Genomic DNA, 16,386 nt, shown 5'->3' with positions numbered 1-16,386 from the left:
GTTTATCTACAGCACAACTACATTTCTTAGAAAAAGTTTGATCCTTTCAGGTCTTGGGTTGTTTGTTTGTTTTGTTTTTTTGTTTGTTTTTTGAGATGGAGTCTCACTGTCGCCCAGGCTGGAATGCAGTGGCGCGATCTTGGCTCACTGCAACCTCCGCCTCCCGGGTTCAAGCGATTCTTCTGCCTCAGCCTCCCGAGTAGCTGGGATTACAGGTGCGTGCCACCACGCCCGGCTAATTTTTTGTATTTTTAGTAGAGATGGGGTTGTTTTGCTGTGTTAGCCAGGATGGTCTCTATCTCCTGACCTCATGATCCGCCCGCCTCAGCCTCCCAAAGTGCTGGGATTACAGGCATGAGCCACCACGCCCGACCTCAGGTCTTGTTTTTTAAGCTTTGTTAGACAGGACTAGAGCTGTGTTTAGTCTCTGGTTAATTTTTCCTGGCCACTGAGGCAAGACTCTTTTTAAGACTCTAATGGATGCTCCTTACATCATTAGGTTTTCCACTCTGGCTGTTAAGAACAGGATTATTCTTGGCACTGTGTGAGCTCCTAGTACTGTTCCCTGTATTTCTTTCAGGTGGTTCTTTCCCCAGCCTCTGGAAGTTTCACACATAGATGTGGCAGTCATCACTCAACTGAGTACTTGAGATCTTTAGAGCTCTCTTTCTCTCTGCAGCTTTCTCCAGTACCGTCCCCTGTGCTGTCTTGGCTTCTCCAGACTTCTAGGTCTATCTTCTCAATTCATGGAACCCACCAGGTTCTGCCTGGGTCCTTCCTTCTCTGCTGCAGCCTGGAAACTTTATCCATGTGATAAGTTGGGGCAGTTATAAAGCTCAACTTGCTTGTTTCCTGACTGGGGAATCTGTCCTCCCTTGCCTACTAGACAATGTCTTGAGTGCTGTTGTTTCATGTATTCGTGGTTTTTTTAGTAGTTTCAGGTAGAAAGAAAAATCTATTTCTTTTTTTTTTTTTTTTTTTTTTGAGACAGATTCTCAGTCTGTCAGCCAGGCTGGAGTGCAGTGGCACAATCTCAGCTCACTGCAACCTCCATTTCCCAGGCTCAAGCAATTCTCCTGTCTCAGCCTCCCAAGTAGCTGGGATTACAGGCATGTGCCATTATACCCTGCTAATTTTTGTATTTTTAGTAGAGATGAGGTTTCACCTTGTTGGCCAGGTTGGTCTCGAACTCCTGAACTCAGGTGATCTGCCCACCTCAGCCTCCCAAAGTGCTGGGATTACAGGCGTGAGCCACCACACCTGGCCTTAAGTCTGGTTCTTGTTACTCCATCTTGCAGAGGAGTGAACACATACTTTTAAATGAAAATTAAGCAGTGTCTCATTGAGTATATTTTTAATTTATGAGTGAAAATCAGTTGAACAGTTTATTTCAAGGAGTATTAAGGAAGAATGCTTAAGATGTGTAAGTAATCATAATACAAAGTGGGATATGGTAAATTACATGAAAATGATGTCAGTAAAGTCTTGTTAAAAGCTTATGTGAGGAAAGAGTTTGAGAAGTTTGGCAGAAGTGGAAGGTGTAAGGAGAATGGCTATGGCATTGTTTTGTGTGTGTGTGTGTGTGTATATGTGCGTTATACAAGACATTATCTGAAACTAGAATCAAATTCTTTAGTATTGAGTGAGGTTTAGTGGTAGGATAGTTTCAGAGAGCCTAGGACTGATAAAATCAATGGGGGAAAAAAGTCATTAGCAGAAATACCTAAGCAAGAAGACAGGAAAAATAGAGTTTCCATGTTTTTGTAGTTTGGTGTGATTTGTGGTCTTGCAGAAAAGGAGAAACATCCTTTTTTCCTATGTATTACCTGCCCTTGCAAATCTTGCAGAATAGGGAGGGAGAAAATTCAAAGTACTATTTTTTCACTGCGTTAAACAGTGTAAAAGATAGGGGCACTCCGGACTGTGAAAGTGATGACCACTGCTGCAAACTTGATGGAACCTTAGAAAACCTCAATAAGCAATATTTAGACACTTTGAGTCATTGCTGTTTAAATGATAATCAGATTATCTACAGATTTCAATGGCAACACATTGTAGAACTAAATAAGTAGATGGCATTGTTTAGAGCTTTCTTAATTTCAGTTAAAATGTTCACCTGACTGTTGTTTGCTAACATACAGCAACTGTGACCAAAAGCTTATCTAAGTAAGGTAATTCCCCCATCCACGGTGTCCCTTTTCATGGTTTCAATTACCCATGATCAACCATAGTCTGAAAATACTAAGGTATGGTATTTTGAGAGAGAGCGAGAAGGAAACCACATTCACATAACTTTTATTACAGTATATTGTTATAATTGTTCTATGTTACTATTAGTATTGTTAATCTCTTACTGTGCCTGATTTGTAAGTTAAACTTTCTCACACTTATGTATGTATAGGAAAAAAAACAGTATATGAGGGTTCAGTGCTATCTGCAGTGTTAGGAATCTACTGAGAGTCTTGGAGCATATGCCCTGTGGATAAAAGAGGCTACTATATATGCTTTAAAGTTTTCCCTCCTGAGGAACCAGGGGGCATTTTTGAAAAACAGGAAATGCTGGGGGGAGGTTTGTTTACTTTTACTTAGCCTATCTCTTATATGTAATCTTCAGGAAGAAGAATGTGATTTTTCCCCTCATATTTGTATTGATGTGACTGTTCATATGAAAAAGAACATGGAGAACTTTAAGATTATAACTCAGCTGTTAGCATTTATATTTTGGACTATGTATGCTTTCTATTTTTTCTTATTCTTTCACAATAATAGTGGTAATTATTATCTATCTATCTATATATATATATATTTTTTTTTTTTTTGAGATGGAGTTTCGCTCTTGTCGCCCAGGCTGGAGTGCGATGGCGCGATCTCGGCTCACTGCAACCTCCGCCTCCCAGGTTCAAGCAGTTCTCCTGCCTCAGCCTCCCAAGTAGCTGGGATTACAGGCATGCGCCACCACGCCCAGCTAATTTTTTCTATTTTTAGTAGAGACGGGGTTTCTCCATGTTGGTCAGGCTGGTCTTGAACTCCTGACCTCAGGTGATCCACCCGCCTCAGCCTCCCAAAGTGTTGGGATTACAGGTGGGAGCCACCGTGCCTGGCCCAGAAAATTATTCTTGAATGAAGCTGGATATTGTAGTTGATTTAATTGATAATGATAATAACGAAGTTTCAAGTGAGGAAGATGATAAGAGAAGAAATAGATATGTCTTTTTATTCTTTTTTAAAGTATGCCCTGTTTAGCATTGACTTGACTTTCACAGGAAATGTGGAGTGAAAACTACAAACATTTTCATTACTAAACAACTATTAAAGTATGGATGGCTTCTTTTTGGTTCTTTTGTTAGCTGGTTTCGGGTATCCCTAGTTCTGTCTTCCGCAGGCCACCTTTCTTAAGTTGAGATAGGTTTTCCTGTTCAGTAATAACAGTCTGTTTATAGTATCATTTTCGATGACTACTTCTAACATAGGATTCCCCTTTCTTCTCTAGGCTGGCCTCATTGTGATAAAGGATTCAATGTTGCAATCACTGGTTTACATTTCATTGCCATTCCTGACTGAAGGATCAGAGTCCATGGCATGCCTTATTGATCCATTTGCTAGAGATCAGTGGGGTAACGGGAATTATTTTCCTCTTTAGACTGCATTCTGATCTTGGCTACTATTGCATTCATGAAGAAGGAGGGAGATGAAAAATTAGGCATTCTAACTGGTAAATACTTGATGTTTTCTTTTGTTTCTGAGAGTAGTTAGACCATTGCAAATCTTTTCTGTTTGTAAGGATTTAAAATAATGTTTAGCATATAGTGCTGGGTGTGTTTGTAGATGGCATTAGGACTGTGACTTACAGCACATATTTAGGGTTTTTTTTTTGAGATGGAGTCTTGTCCGTCTCGTCCTGTCGCCCAGTCTGGAGTGCAATAGCGCGATCTCGGCTCACTGCAACCTCCGTCTCCTGAGTTCAAGCGAATCTCCTGCCTCAGCCTCCCGAGTAGCTGAGATTACTGGTGTGTGCCACCACACCTGGCTAATGTTTTGTATCTTTAGTAGAGATGGGGTTTCACCATGTTGGCCAGGCTGGTCTTGATCTCCTGACCTCGTCATCCACCCGCCTCAGCCTCCCAAAGTGCTGGGATTACAGGCGTGAGCCACTGCATCCGGCCACATATTTAGTTTTGATCCTTCTCTGAGTTGCTTTGCTTCCTGTAATTTAAATGTGTCTAATTTATTAAAGCATAAGTACACAGGCAGTTTCAAAAATTGTAGTAAACACTTTTTATTTTCCTTTTAATCTTCTCTAATTTTCTTTTAATAAATCTTCGAGTTCTTAAAGGTTTTTTAAACAAACATAAATGTTTAATAGTTATTTAACGTTTCTCAAATCTATACAGGAAACTGGAATTAACAGAACTCATTTATGGTTGAAATCTTGTTTTGCAGAAAATAAATCATGACTTCTGGGTCAAGATGATAGATAGATGCTTTCATTTGTCTCACATCTCTTATAAGACTCCACTGAAATAACAGCATAGAAGTACAAAAAATAAACCAGCAATAGCAAATAGATTTTTCAGTTTTTCATCTGCAAAATGAAAAGGTGAAATGTAGCACTAGTATAACAGGAGAGTTATTAACTTTCTGGAAAAGCTAAAACAAATGAGGACCAATTGTTGGATGAAATGGAGAATAAGCAGATGCCTGTCGGTGAATACAAGGAGGCTGCTTGCTAGTGGTATGGAAGCCAGTCTGCCCAGGGGGAACCCGTGGGAGCTCTCTGAGCAAAAATGAAAAACAGACAGAAAACAGAAGAATTCAGTGTTTATTTAGGGGATAACTCAGTTACCTGGCATTGCCAGACCCTTTCCAACCCCTTCCCAGTGGCAGTAGTCAGTAAGTACTATGCCACCCCTTTTCTCTAGCATTAACAAAGGAAAAACAAGGCCGGACGCAGTGGCTCATGCCTGTAATCTCAGCACTTTGGGAGGCCGAGGCAGGTGGATCACCCGTGGTCAGGTGGAGACCCAGCCTGGCCAACATGGTGAAACCCCATCTCTACTAAAAATACAAAAATTAGCCAGGCGTGGTGGCAGGTGCCTGTAATCCCAGCTACTTGGGAGGCTGAGGCAGGAGAATCGCTTGAACCCAGAGGCGGAAGTTGCAGTGAGCTGGGATTGTGCTACTGCACTCCAGCCTGGGCAACAGAGCGAGACTCACTCAAAAAAAAAAAAAAAAAACTCAAAGGAAAAACAAAACATAAAACAGTGTTTGTCTCCAAAGAAGTTGATCAGAATGTTTGGGGAAAGTTAATTTTGTGTGTGTGTTAGATATTGGCACCTCTTCGTTTAGTCTCATATTTAGGGGGATGGAGAGGGGAGGGCATTCTGCACTTCGCTAGTGGCTTACACTAAAACAAAGCCTGCCAGTGATATGCTCTTCTCTGTCTTATACTGAATTCCCATTAGAATTTTAATTCCAAAGAGAGATGTAATCAGAAAGCAAATTCACAGAGGAAATTCATACTAGCTAACAAGTCCTTTTACCTGGATTACCAGTATATGAGGATCATTAGAAGTCTTAGAGGAACTTTTAGCATGAAAGAGACCAGAAAAAAACAAAAAGAAAACCTGAACCTAGGGGCAAAAGATAATGCAGGAAACAGAAGAGAACCTTAAAGGAATCTTCTAACTAAAATACTCGTAAATACTCATTTATAAAACCAATACTAGGTATAATGAAGAGGAAACAATTAGAGAATGCAAAAGGAGATTTAGAACATTATTGTCAAGGAAAGCACAAAGTAGAAGGATAGCCAAATGGAGTTGGGGATGCTCCCAAAAAGTAGAGGTTTAAGTCACCAAAATGGAAAATACAAGACACAAGTCATAGACTCTGTTCTTAGCTAGTGTTCTCTAGAAAACTGAGCCTGAAACAAAAACCTTACCCACTAGGAGGGAAAGAAGAGTGAGACAAGGCAGAAAGGCTGGCCCTGTCTTTGTAATAGGCCTTGCTGATTGCTTGGTTTTACTGGAAGTCTAGAGGAAGGTTGTGTAGAGCTATTGCTTCTCTGTCCTTTCCATCCAAAGAAGGTGTGAAGAGGTGTTTATGGTTTCCTCCCATTTCCTGCTCCTCCCCCTTTTGGTCAAAGTTTGCCATACAAACAGTTAACTCACTTGACCCCTTCCTTCAGTGGCCTCAGGAGAGGAGGCCAGCTCCTACAGTCGTCCTATGGTCAGATCAGGTCTGTATTGAGCATGTGTTGCCAAAGCTTGGGGGTGGTCAGAGGAGTCAGTAATCCCTAATGGCAGCCTCTGGCCTGGGAACCTCTGCCTTTTAGGGAACTATTAAAAGAGGGTCAGTCCTCAAAGGACTGACAGAGGTAAGGATAGGATACTACTGCCTTTTTTTTTTTTTTTTTTGAGACGGAGTCTCACTCTGTCCCCCGGGCTGGAGTGCAGTGGCACAATCTCAGCTCACTGCAACCTCCACCTCCACCTCCCAGGTTCAAGCAGTTCTCCTGCCTCAGCCTCCCAAGTAGCCGGGATTACAGGCGCCCTCCACTACGCCCCACTAATATTTTTAGTAGAGACAGGGTTTCACCATGTTGGCCAGGCTGGTCTCGAACTCCTGACCTCAGGTGATCCGCCCACCTTAACCTCCCAAAGTGCTGGATTACAGGTGTGAGCCAACACGCCTGGCCAGGCTACTGCTGCTTTTCATCATAAGCTCTTACCTATTTGATTTGCTATCATGTGCATGTATTAATTTGATAAAGATAAAAAAATAAAATTTAAAAAGGAAAAATGAATTACCAGAAACACTGTGGAAATAACTATCAAAGATGTTTTAGAATGCATTTAGAAAACAGAATGAACTTCAAATATGACAAAATAGAATCTAATTAGTTTATATCAGGAACATCTTGGACTGCTAGAATTGATCCTTTCTCCTTTCCCACTCTTTCTTGCTCACTCCTTGTTAGCCTACAGTACCCTGGGATTGAAATCTAGTAGTCTTCTTCTCCTTCATACCCGTTGCCAGGTTCTGCCAAGTCTGCCTTTGTATTGTCTTTGCTCGGGCCCCCCAATCTATATCTCGCTGTGCCTGTTGTATGTAGTTCATAGCTTTAGTGTAAGTCCATTCAAAGTTCGTGGTGTCCTTCTAATGAATCTCCTTGTCTTCCCTACCTCATATCACCTTTGTTTCCTGATGCTGAGTGTTGGTCGCTTCCTGTACCACCATATCATTTTTGTTATAACAGAACTTTGTGTTTGCTTATATACTCTACTAGGTTGAAACATCTTTTATTTCTTTAATAAATACTTATTGAGAGCTTTTAAGGCAGCCACTGGGATACAAAGATGAATTAGGTCTGGACAATTAACTGCCTTCAAAAGAGTTCATGTTCTGTAAAGACAATACATATGTAAGCAAATAATTGTAATTGAATGTAAGTACCACAATAGAGTTAAGTATTAGGTTGGGGAGGGTAGGAGGAAGGAATGATTTTTTTCCCCCTTTTTGAGTGAATTAGAAACCTCTAGAGAGGAGTAGATGCCCAAATACCTATTAAAGATTGTGTATGTATTAGCCCAATGAGTAGAAAGGAGAAAAGCTTTCTAAGCAGAAAGAATACTATGTGCAAAGAAACTGGAAGGTGAAACAGTACATGGTGTTTTCAGCATTCGACACACATTAGATTACCACCTGTGCCAGACCCTCTTCATCTCAGGTGAATTATCAGGGTCGCCTCCCAACAGGGCTCCCTGCCTTTGCCTTTGCTGAGTGGTACATTTAAAACCTAATTCTGACCACATCACTTCTCTGCTCAGAACTCTCAGTGGAGTTCTGTAAAAGCTAACCTTCCTGCAGTGGCTGTAAGCTTTACAGGATTTCTATCAACGTCCCTTTTTCCCTACTGCTACCTTTCTCACTTCGTCTCCTGCCACTCTGTTCCATGCTTACTCCAGTCTGATCACATAGGTCTTCAAGGCCTCCATGTTCCTAGTTCTTAGAATGAGCCGCTTGTATTTTTGCCTATGGGACTTTGCATTTGTGTTCCCTTTGTCTGGAGTCTTTCTTCCATCCAGATACACATATAGCTTGTTGCCTTAATTTCTAAATAAGTATGATCAGTGTTACCTTCCCAGACCAGCCTTAGAAAATAGAAATTCTCTGTCTCTCCAGCCCAATACCCTGATACCCTCTCTTATTTTTTCTCTGTAGCACACCATCTATTTATTGTTTTGCTTGCCAATTTATTATTTGTCTCTTCCTACTAGAGTGTAAACTCCATAAGGGCAGGGACTTTGTCTTTTTAATCACCGTTGTTTCCTCAACAGCTAGAACAGAATATCTGACACATGGTAGATACTCAATAAATATTTGATGGCAAGAGTTGAAGCTGAATAGATGAAGTGTGCAAGGGGCATGACTTCCATGCAAAGGTATTTGGACTTGAGACTGTAAGTCTCAAATCTAGGATTTTAAGAAGAAGATAAATTAACTATCAGATTTAGGTTTTATTTTAGAAAGATCATTCTGGCAGCCGCTTGGAGAGTTCATTAGGTTGAGGTTAAGTTAAAATAAAGCAGAACTCTTTAAAAACAAAAAAATATATATTATTTAGATAGCCTAGGTGAGAGCAGTGGCTCATTTTTCTTTTAATTTCCTACAGTACATAATGTGGACTCTCACATATAGCCTTATATGTATCTTAATAGAATGATCATTTATATTGTGGTAAGGTCCCTGGCAGAGTTGGTAAAGCTATTGAGAGAATGGTTCCTGTCTTTTTTTATAGACGTATACTGCAGAAGCAGGTATTCAATTACGTGGTTAATTCAATTACCAGGCATTTTCTAAAGGGCACCTCCTATGTGCTCATCATCAGTTCGTTTGGTGAGGAAGCTATGATGAAGACGTTTATGATTCAGTCCCTGGTTGACTTAGGGACTTTACTTGTTAAATGATTAGAGAATATATAAGCCACCACGTAACCATGGTTGTAGACAAAATGTGTTTTGTTCCAAGAAAGGGATAGGGAAAACTTTTCTCTGTTACTATATGTATATCATGTGCATTTTCTGTTTTAAAGAGGTGGACTACAACAGAATACCCAACAAAATTTATAAAGCATAATTAAATATTTTGTAATTCAGAAGACACTCTAATACCTTGCCAGTGTTTTATTTGGAACCTGAGTGTCAACTATTTCTTTGTTTTGTTTTTTCCTCAGAGACATGGTCGGTCTCTGTCGCTCAGGATGGAGTAGAGTGGTGTGATCTAGGCTCACTGCAGCCTCAAACTCCTGGGCTCAAGTGGTCCTCTCGCCTCAGCCCCCTGAGTAACTAGTACTACAGGCGCATGCCACCACACCTGGCTATTTAAAAAAAATTTTTTTGTAGAGATAGGGTCTCGCTATGTTGCCCAGGCTGGTCTTGAACTCCTGGCCTCAAGCAGTCCTCCCACCCCGGCCTTCCAAAGTGCTGGGTTTACAGGTGTGAGCAACGCCACCTGGCCGTGACTATTTTTAAGGCTATTCCAGTTTAGCATATGGAAGATGCAAACTTAATTGTCCATGATGACAAAATAAATAATAAATTAATTTAGATTGTAGTGAAAAGTTTGGTTGAGAAAAAGAATAATTTTCCATGGATTATATAAATCCATTGGAATAGAATATTTACATTGAATAGAATAGACAGTTAACTATTAATTGTAAGGGGCTTCCATTTCCAAGGAAGCAGGTAGCTGAACCAGAGTAGTTCTTGCTGTCTGTTGTTGCCAGTGGAAGACATGATTCATGAATATTTGAAGTTCTAAATACTTCTTTAAGGAGAAATAGAGGAAAGAGCTTTTAAGAGGTTGGAGATATTAAGACTATTACAGGGTTTGTTGCTTTTCATCTAATAGACTATAGGTTTGAATGACTTTGTTCTGAAATATTTATTTTCCTGTTTAAATATTCATTGCTGTGAGATTGCAAAACTCAGCCTCAAGGGAAAGACTGGACTGGCTTTTCCCTCTGAGTAATTCAGAAGAGGGGTGTGTGTGTGTGTGTGTGTGTGTGTGTGTGTGTACAAGTGATTTGGAGGCAAGTTTACAATATTCTTGTTGGCCAAGCCTGTAACTGCCCTTAAATTTACATATACCAGCTTCTGTCATTTATTGTTATTCTAAGCAAGGATTTATATTGTATTGCCTGGTTTTTTAAAAATTTATTTTATTAATTGTCTGTTTATAAGAGCTCAAGATTGTACTGGTCATGTTCCTGAATTCTATCGCTCCTTTACATGACCGTAGCACACTCATCTTTTGGTCCTGATTCTTTAGTTATACCCATGCTAAAAGAAGGATCCATTGTGAGGCCTACATTTCAGTAGATTTGCACTTTAGAAAACAACTAGTGTTTATTCTCTTAGCTGCAGGTTCCATATAAGAAGGTAACCCTCTACTTTTAGGAAACTTACATTTATAGCCACTGTTACCTTCCTCTCATCGTCTATGCTATTTATTTATTTATTTATTTATTTTGAGACAAAGTCTTACTCCGTTGTCCAGGCTGGAGTGCAGTGGCACGATCTTGGCTCACTGCAACCTCTGCCTCTGATGTTCAAGTGAGTCTCGTGCTTCAGCCTCCCAAGTAGCTGGGATTGCAGGCGTACACCATCACACCTGGCTGTTTTTGTATTTTTAATAGAGATGGGGTTTCACCATGTTGGCCAGGCTGGTCTTGAACTCCTGACCTCATGTGATCCGCATGCCTCGGCCTCCCAAGGTGCTGGAATTACCTTGGGAGCCACGGCGCCTAGCCTCTATGCCCTCTTTAATCTCTTAGCTGACTCTGTTCTTCTAAAGGTGTAGATGCTTTTGGGACATGTCCTGGAGGCATGCTGCAACCATAATTCTCTCCCATTTTGCCAGCCAAAGCCTCTAAATCAGTGTTTCTCAGAATGTGGGACCCAAACCACCTACACCAGTAAGTACCAGGGTCCTGCCCCAACCCAATGAATCCTAATCTATGGGGAAAGGATCTTGACATGTGCATTTTTAAATATGTTCCCTGAGTGGGTGTTATACGCAATAAAATATGGGCATCTTTGCTTTCAAAGAACAAGGTAAAAGATGAGTTGGTAGGTGTGAGGAGCTGGGTAGTATGGAAGTAGTTTCTTACTGCATCTTACTGTTGAGACTGAAGCAGGAATGGATGTGTCTGAAGTCCTTACCCGAAATTAGACACCATTTTTTTCTTAAACTTAATACTTCAATGGCGATTGGTTTTTTATTACAGTAATCTTTATTATGTAATCATTGAATCTGTTTTCATGAGCTTCCTTGGGATCTTGGCCATTGAGTCAGTTCCAAACAACCAAGTGAAAAGCGAACTCTTAGAATTCAACCTGAAGGTAAATATTTGGAGACTACATGGAAATTTCATTGTATAGATTTTTCCTCTCAATATCAAATTTACCTGCAAGTTGCCTAACATCTTATGGCTCTGAGTGTAGTTTAGATGTACTGTAAAAGAAAAAATGTATTACTTTTACCTAACTTACCAGAAATGTATTCAGGATTATTAGACACTAACACTTTTTTCTGCTCTGAGTGCTCAAAATTGTGAAACTTTCTTGAGGTGAGAAAAGCAAAACAATCCTACCCTACAGCTCTTCCTCTAGGTTATGGTAGTTTAAAGAAAAAGTTAAGAACAGTTCAATAGCTTGGTTGTCTTTAGACTTAAAAACAAAACAAAACAAAAAACCAGAAAATTTTAGATACTGAAGGAAGGAGATTTGGGGATAGCACTGTTAAATTTAAGTATTTGTATAAGTTAAGAATCTAGAGTAATTTTGCTTTAAGTCTAGCAAATGAGCATTGTTTTGTCTTTATATGTGTTTGTTTATCCATTTTATGTATCTGGATTTTCTTGGTCTGTTCTTCTACAGAGTTAATTAAAAAAAAAAATTGATCCTAGATGATTTTAAATCCAGTTTTGTCTTCTTATCTTTCTGAGAGAACAGTTATATAGCTGTTATTTTCCTCTTGTCACAGACAGCTGGGCAGAAGCCACTGCTTTTAGTACCAGATCTGAGAATGACAGGCCTTTGCCTAGGTACTCTTTTTTTTAAACAAAGGCAAATAGAGTTTGAAATCTGAGCCCATCTAAGCAAATCCCAAGGGATCAAAATGATATAATTTGTAAAAATACTTAAGAGTAAAAACATTTTATTTGTATTATAATTCTAGAAAATTAATTTCCATTTATAAACAGCACTAGAAAAATTATGAGTGACATTGTCAGTGGTAACAAACTGGTGAGAATATGCTCTACCTAAATAATGAAGTGATTATTTTGATGATGGTGTGAATAAAATTAATATTGATCTGTTTGTGTGCATGATCCATTCTGACCATATATGTGGTGTGGGAATTGAGAAGCTTTTAGGATTTGCAGCCTGTTGATTAGAAGCAATACAATAGCAGGTTATGTATGTAAGTGGGACTCAAGGTGACCAAACTGGGAAAATTAGAATGAAGTTGAGGAATAAATGAGAAGATATAAACAAAAATACACCCTTCTCTCCCAAAGATTACATAGACCTTAATTATCCTAGAAATATGAAGACAATTATATTTTGGGTCATTTCTGTGTTCTCTTACAGTACTGTGCATAGCTTTTAAATAATATTCAGAATAATTCAGTAGAAACAGAAAATATGCTAAAGAATCAATAACAAAACAGTTTCACCTGCTCTCTCAATTAATTTTCACAACCACCTCTGAAGTGAACAACCCATCTGGTAAGTGGTATAATTGGGATTTAAACTCAAGTCTGACTTTTAGGTTCATGCTTTCTTCTGTTTTACTACATTTCATGTAAACTAGGGAGAAGGCACACAGTTGAACCTAGAAAAAACCCTGGAAGTCACCTGTCGGTAGGTGATAATTGAACCTCTGAGATTGCTGTGGGTAAGGCAATAGACTGTTGAATGGGTTCCTGTTTGATGACTATAATACTATAGTTGTCTGTCCATAGCCACGGGTTCTGCATCTGTGGATTCAAGTAGCTGCGGATTGAAAAATTAGGGTGGGAAATTGGATGACTGTGTCTGTACTAAACACGTACAGACATTTTTTCTTTTTAGGAGACAGGGTCTCCCATTGCCCAGGTTGGTCTCCAACTCCTGAGCTCAAGGGAGCCTCCCTCCTTGGCCTCCCAAAGCATTAGGATTACAGCTGTGAGCCACTGGCCTGACCAGACTTTTTTTTCTTGACACTTTTTTCTTTTCTTTTCTTTTCTTTTTTTTTTTTTTTTGAGACAGGGTCCCACTCTGTCACTCAGGCTGGAATGCAGTGCCATAATCATAGCTCGCCACAGCCTCTACCTCCCAAGCTCAAGTGATCCTCTTGTCTCAGCCTCCTGAGCAACTGGGACTACAGGCACATGCTACCATGCCCAACTAATTTTTTAAAATGTTTTGTAGAGACGGGATCCCACTATGTTGCCTAGGCTGGTCTCAAACTCCTGGGCTCAAGTGATCCTCCCTCCTCAGCCTCCCAAAGAGCTGGAATTACAGGCATGAGCCACCATGCAGGGCCTTGTCATTATTTTCTAAACACTACAGCATAAAAACTACTTATATAACATTTACATTGTACTAGGTATTATAAGTAATCTAGAGATGATTTAAAGTATACAAGAGGATGTGTGTAAGTAGGTTATGGGCAAATACTATGCCATTTTATATAAAGGACTTGAGTATCCAAGGATTTTGGCATCTGTGGTGGGCGGGGGCTGGGAGGTTCCTGGAACCAATTACCTGCAGATATGAAGGGACAACTGTATATTTGAATTTAGAATTAAAACATTTAGCATATTTCACATTGTACGCCAAAAGGCTGTATATAATATGTATCGCCTCTGTTACTATCTGTGGTTTAAAAGAGAAAGACATCATTCTCAACTCAGAAATTAATAGTTACATTTGATTTTCACTCACAGCGGGTCAACAACTCTTAAAGCCTGTGTTTGTAAGACAGAAGGAAATGAAGCGCATAAAGCACAAGCACGTAAATGTTGATTCTTTGCTTTCCTAATGCTTCCCCACTTCTACCTTCCCATCCCTACACTCCAGTTTGATATCAACCCAAGATACCAACACTTGTTTCACTCTGTTATCCCTTGTTATGCTCTCTAGCCCAACAAAGCAGTTTGCTGTAATGTGCACGCATGTGACTTTATATCTCAATCTTCCTGTATTTCATAAATGTTTAACACTTCATATTTATTATGTACGATGTGGGATTCTACATTGTACAGGACTGTCTCCACCCATGATAATGAGCCTTTTCATCTAATAGGGGAGTTAAAATACAAATTTAGATTTGCTAAGTATGAGGCTTTAGATTTAAATGTCTTGTAGGGGATGCAAGCTAAATGTTGTAAGAATATAGGAAAGGAAGGAATTACTTTTAACTGGAAAAGGAAGAAAGTTTATAAATTGCTAGGTTAGGGAAAAGAACTATTCTATCTAGCTTTGTGGACTAAAGAGAAAGCTAGTAATTTCTTTTCTCAGATGAGATATATACCTAAGCAGCTTAGCCTCTGGTAATAGAAACAAAACATTTTTATATAAGTATAGAGGTAAATTCATACCTACAAATACATATGTGAACTGTTATCTCATAGTTTGCTGAAGGCTGTTGTACTTCTGAGCATAGAACTTTGGAATATGGCCTGGAAATTTAATAGAAATCTGAAACCGTTTAACATTTTTAATAATATATACTTGGGGAAATATTCAGACATTGCAGGCTATATGAGAGAAGATGTTAAATTACTCCTATCCCAATTTCATTCCCTTAGTATATAAACAATTGTTGTTACAGTTTTAACAAAAATTTTAAAAGAAATTTCTATAAGTAACAAAATAATCCACCAAGAATTTGTTCTTGACCTCTTAAGGGAGGTTACATTACCCCTCTAGGAAAACAGAGCCTCTGCCTGGCTTGCATTTCTGTAAAACGCCTAGTGCCTAGGCTACAAGTGGATTGCAGGAAATGTTTTTACCTTTCTCCCCATCTCCCACTGCTAATTGATGTGTTTATTCAGTTAACTGAGTCAGCCCTGTTGAGAATACCCCTGTGGGAGAATTCATACTGTGTACTTGTGTGCCAGAGTCTCATTCCTGGCAGGCTGGGGTGGAGAATGGAGGCTGGAGTAAAACGAGGAGGCTGAGAGGAGCAGTGTCAGAGCAGGAGAAAGTCCCCTTGGCCTTGTTAATCCTAACTTGAAAACTGTGTCTTTTAGCCTTTACCAATTATTTAGTAGAACTTTCTTATGGATTCCTGTAAGATTATATTTATGCCTGATGTGGGCATAAGACCTTTGGTGCGTTTATTGTGTTTCATTCACCAATCCACCTGAATTCCAATTCATTTCTTTTTCATGTCTATCTTCAGGCCAGTAGATTCAGCGAGGGCTTCTGAAGCAGTATGTTTCATATGGCTAGATAGATACAGAGAGATAGAGCATTGAACAATTTGAAGGAGAAGGGAGATAACTATTTTATATCTCTCGTCAGATGCCCAGAATAGCTATAAAGACGTCATAAAAACTATCCTAACCTAGAAATAATGAAAAGAAGTTATATAGTGATGGGTGACAAAGATAGACTTTTTCCAAAAAAATTTAAAGTTTTCATAGCATATTTTCTAAGAACTAAAGAGAGAGATTTTTTTTTTCTATCTTTTGAGATGGAGTCTCACTCTGTTGCCTGGGCTAGAGTGCAATGGCAGCGATGTCAGTTCACTGCAATGTCCTCCTCCTGAGTTCACGCGATTTTCCTGCCTCAGCCTCCCAAGTATCTGGGATTAAAGGCATTTGGCACCATGCTTGGCTAATTTTTGTATTTTTAATAGAGATGGAGTTTCACCATGTTGGCCAGGCTGGTATTGAACTCCTGACCTCAAGTGATCCGCCTGCCTCAGCCTCACAAGGTGCTGGGATTACAGACATGAGCCACCACACCCAGCCTTTTTTTTTTTTTTTTTTTTCCTTAAAAGACAGCGTCTTTCTGTTGCCCAGGCTAGAGTGGTGCAATCATGGCTCACTGCAGCCTCCAGCTCCTGGGCTCAAGCAATCCTCCTTTCTCAGCCTCACAAGTAGCTGGAACTACACATAACCACCATGCCCAGCTAATTTTTTAAAGTTTTTCTAGAGACGGGGTCTCTCCGTGTTGGCCAGGCTGATCTTGAACTCCTAGCCGCAGGCAGTCCTCCCGTCTTAGCCTCCCAAAGTGCTGGGATTACAAGGGCATGAACCATTATGTCCAATAGCAGGAAAATTTTTATGTAAAGCAATTTATTTTTATTTTTATTATTAACTTC

General features: G+C 39.6%; 1 protein-coding gene across 23 annotated transcripts in view; it reads left to right on the top strand.

Moving 5' to 3' along the window:
• The window catches only part of RBFOX2 (RNA binding fox-1 homolog 2), a 291,531-nt gene that overhangs the window by 203,719 nt on the left and 71,426 nt on the right, over positions 1-16,386 (top strand). The window lies entirely within an intron of this gene.

Source organism: Symphalangus syndactylus, chromosome 18 (assembly GCF_028878055.3).
Source record: "Symphalangus syndactylus isolate Jambi chromosome 18, NHGRI_mSymSyn1-v2.1_pri, whole genome shotgun sequence".
Lineage (NCBI taxonomy): Eukaryota > Metazoa > Chordata > Mammalia > Primates > Hylobatidae > Symphalangus > Symphalangus syndactylus.
The sequence above is the reverse complement of the archived record's forward strand: the minus strand, read 5'-3'. Positions and strand labels throughout refer to the sequence as shown.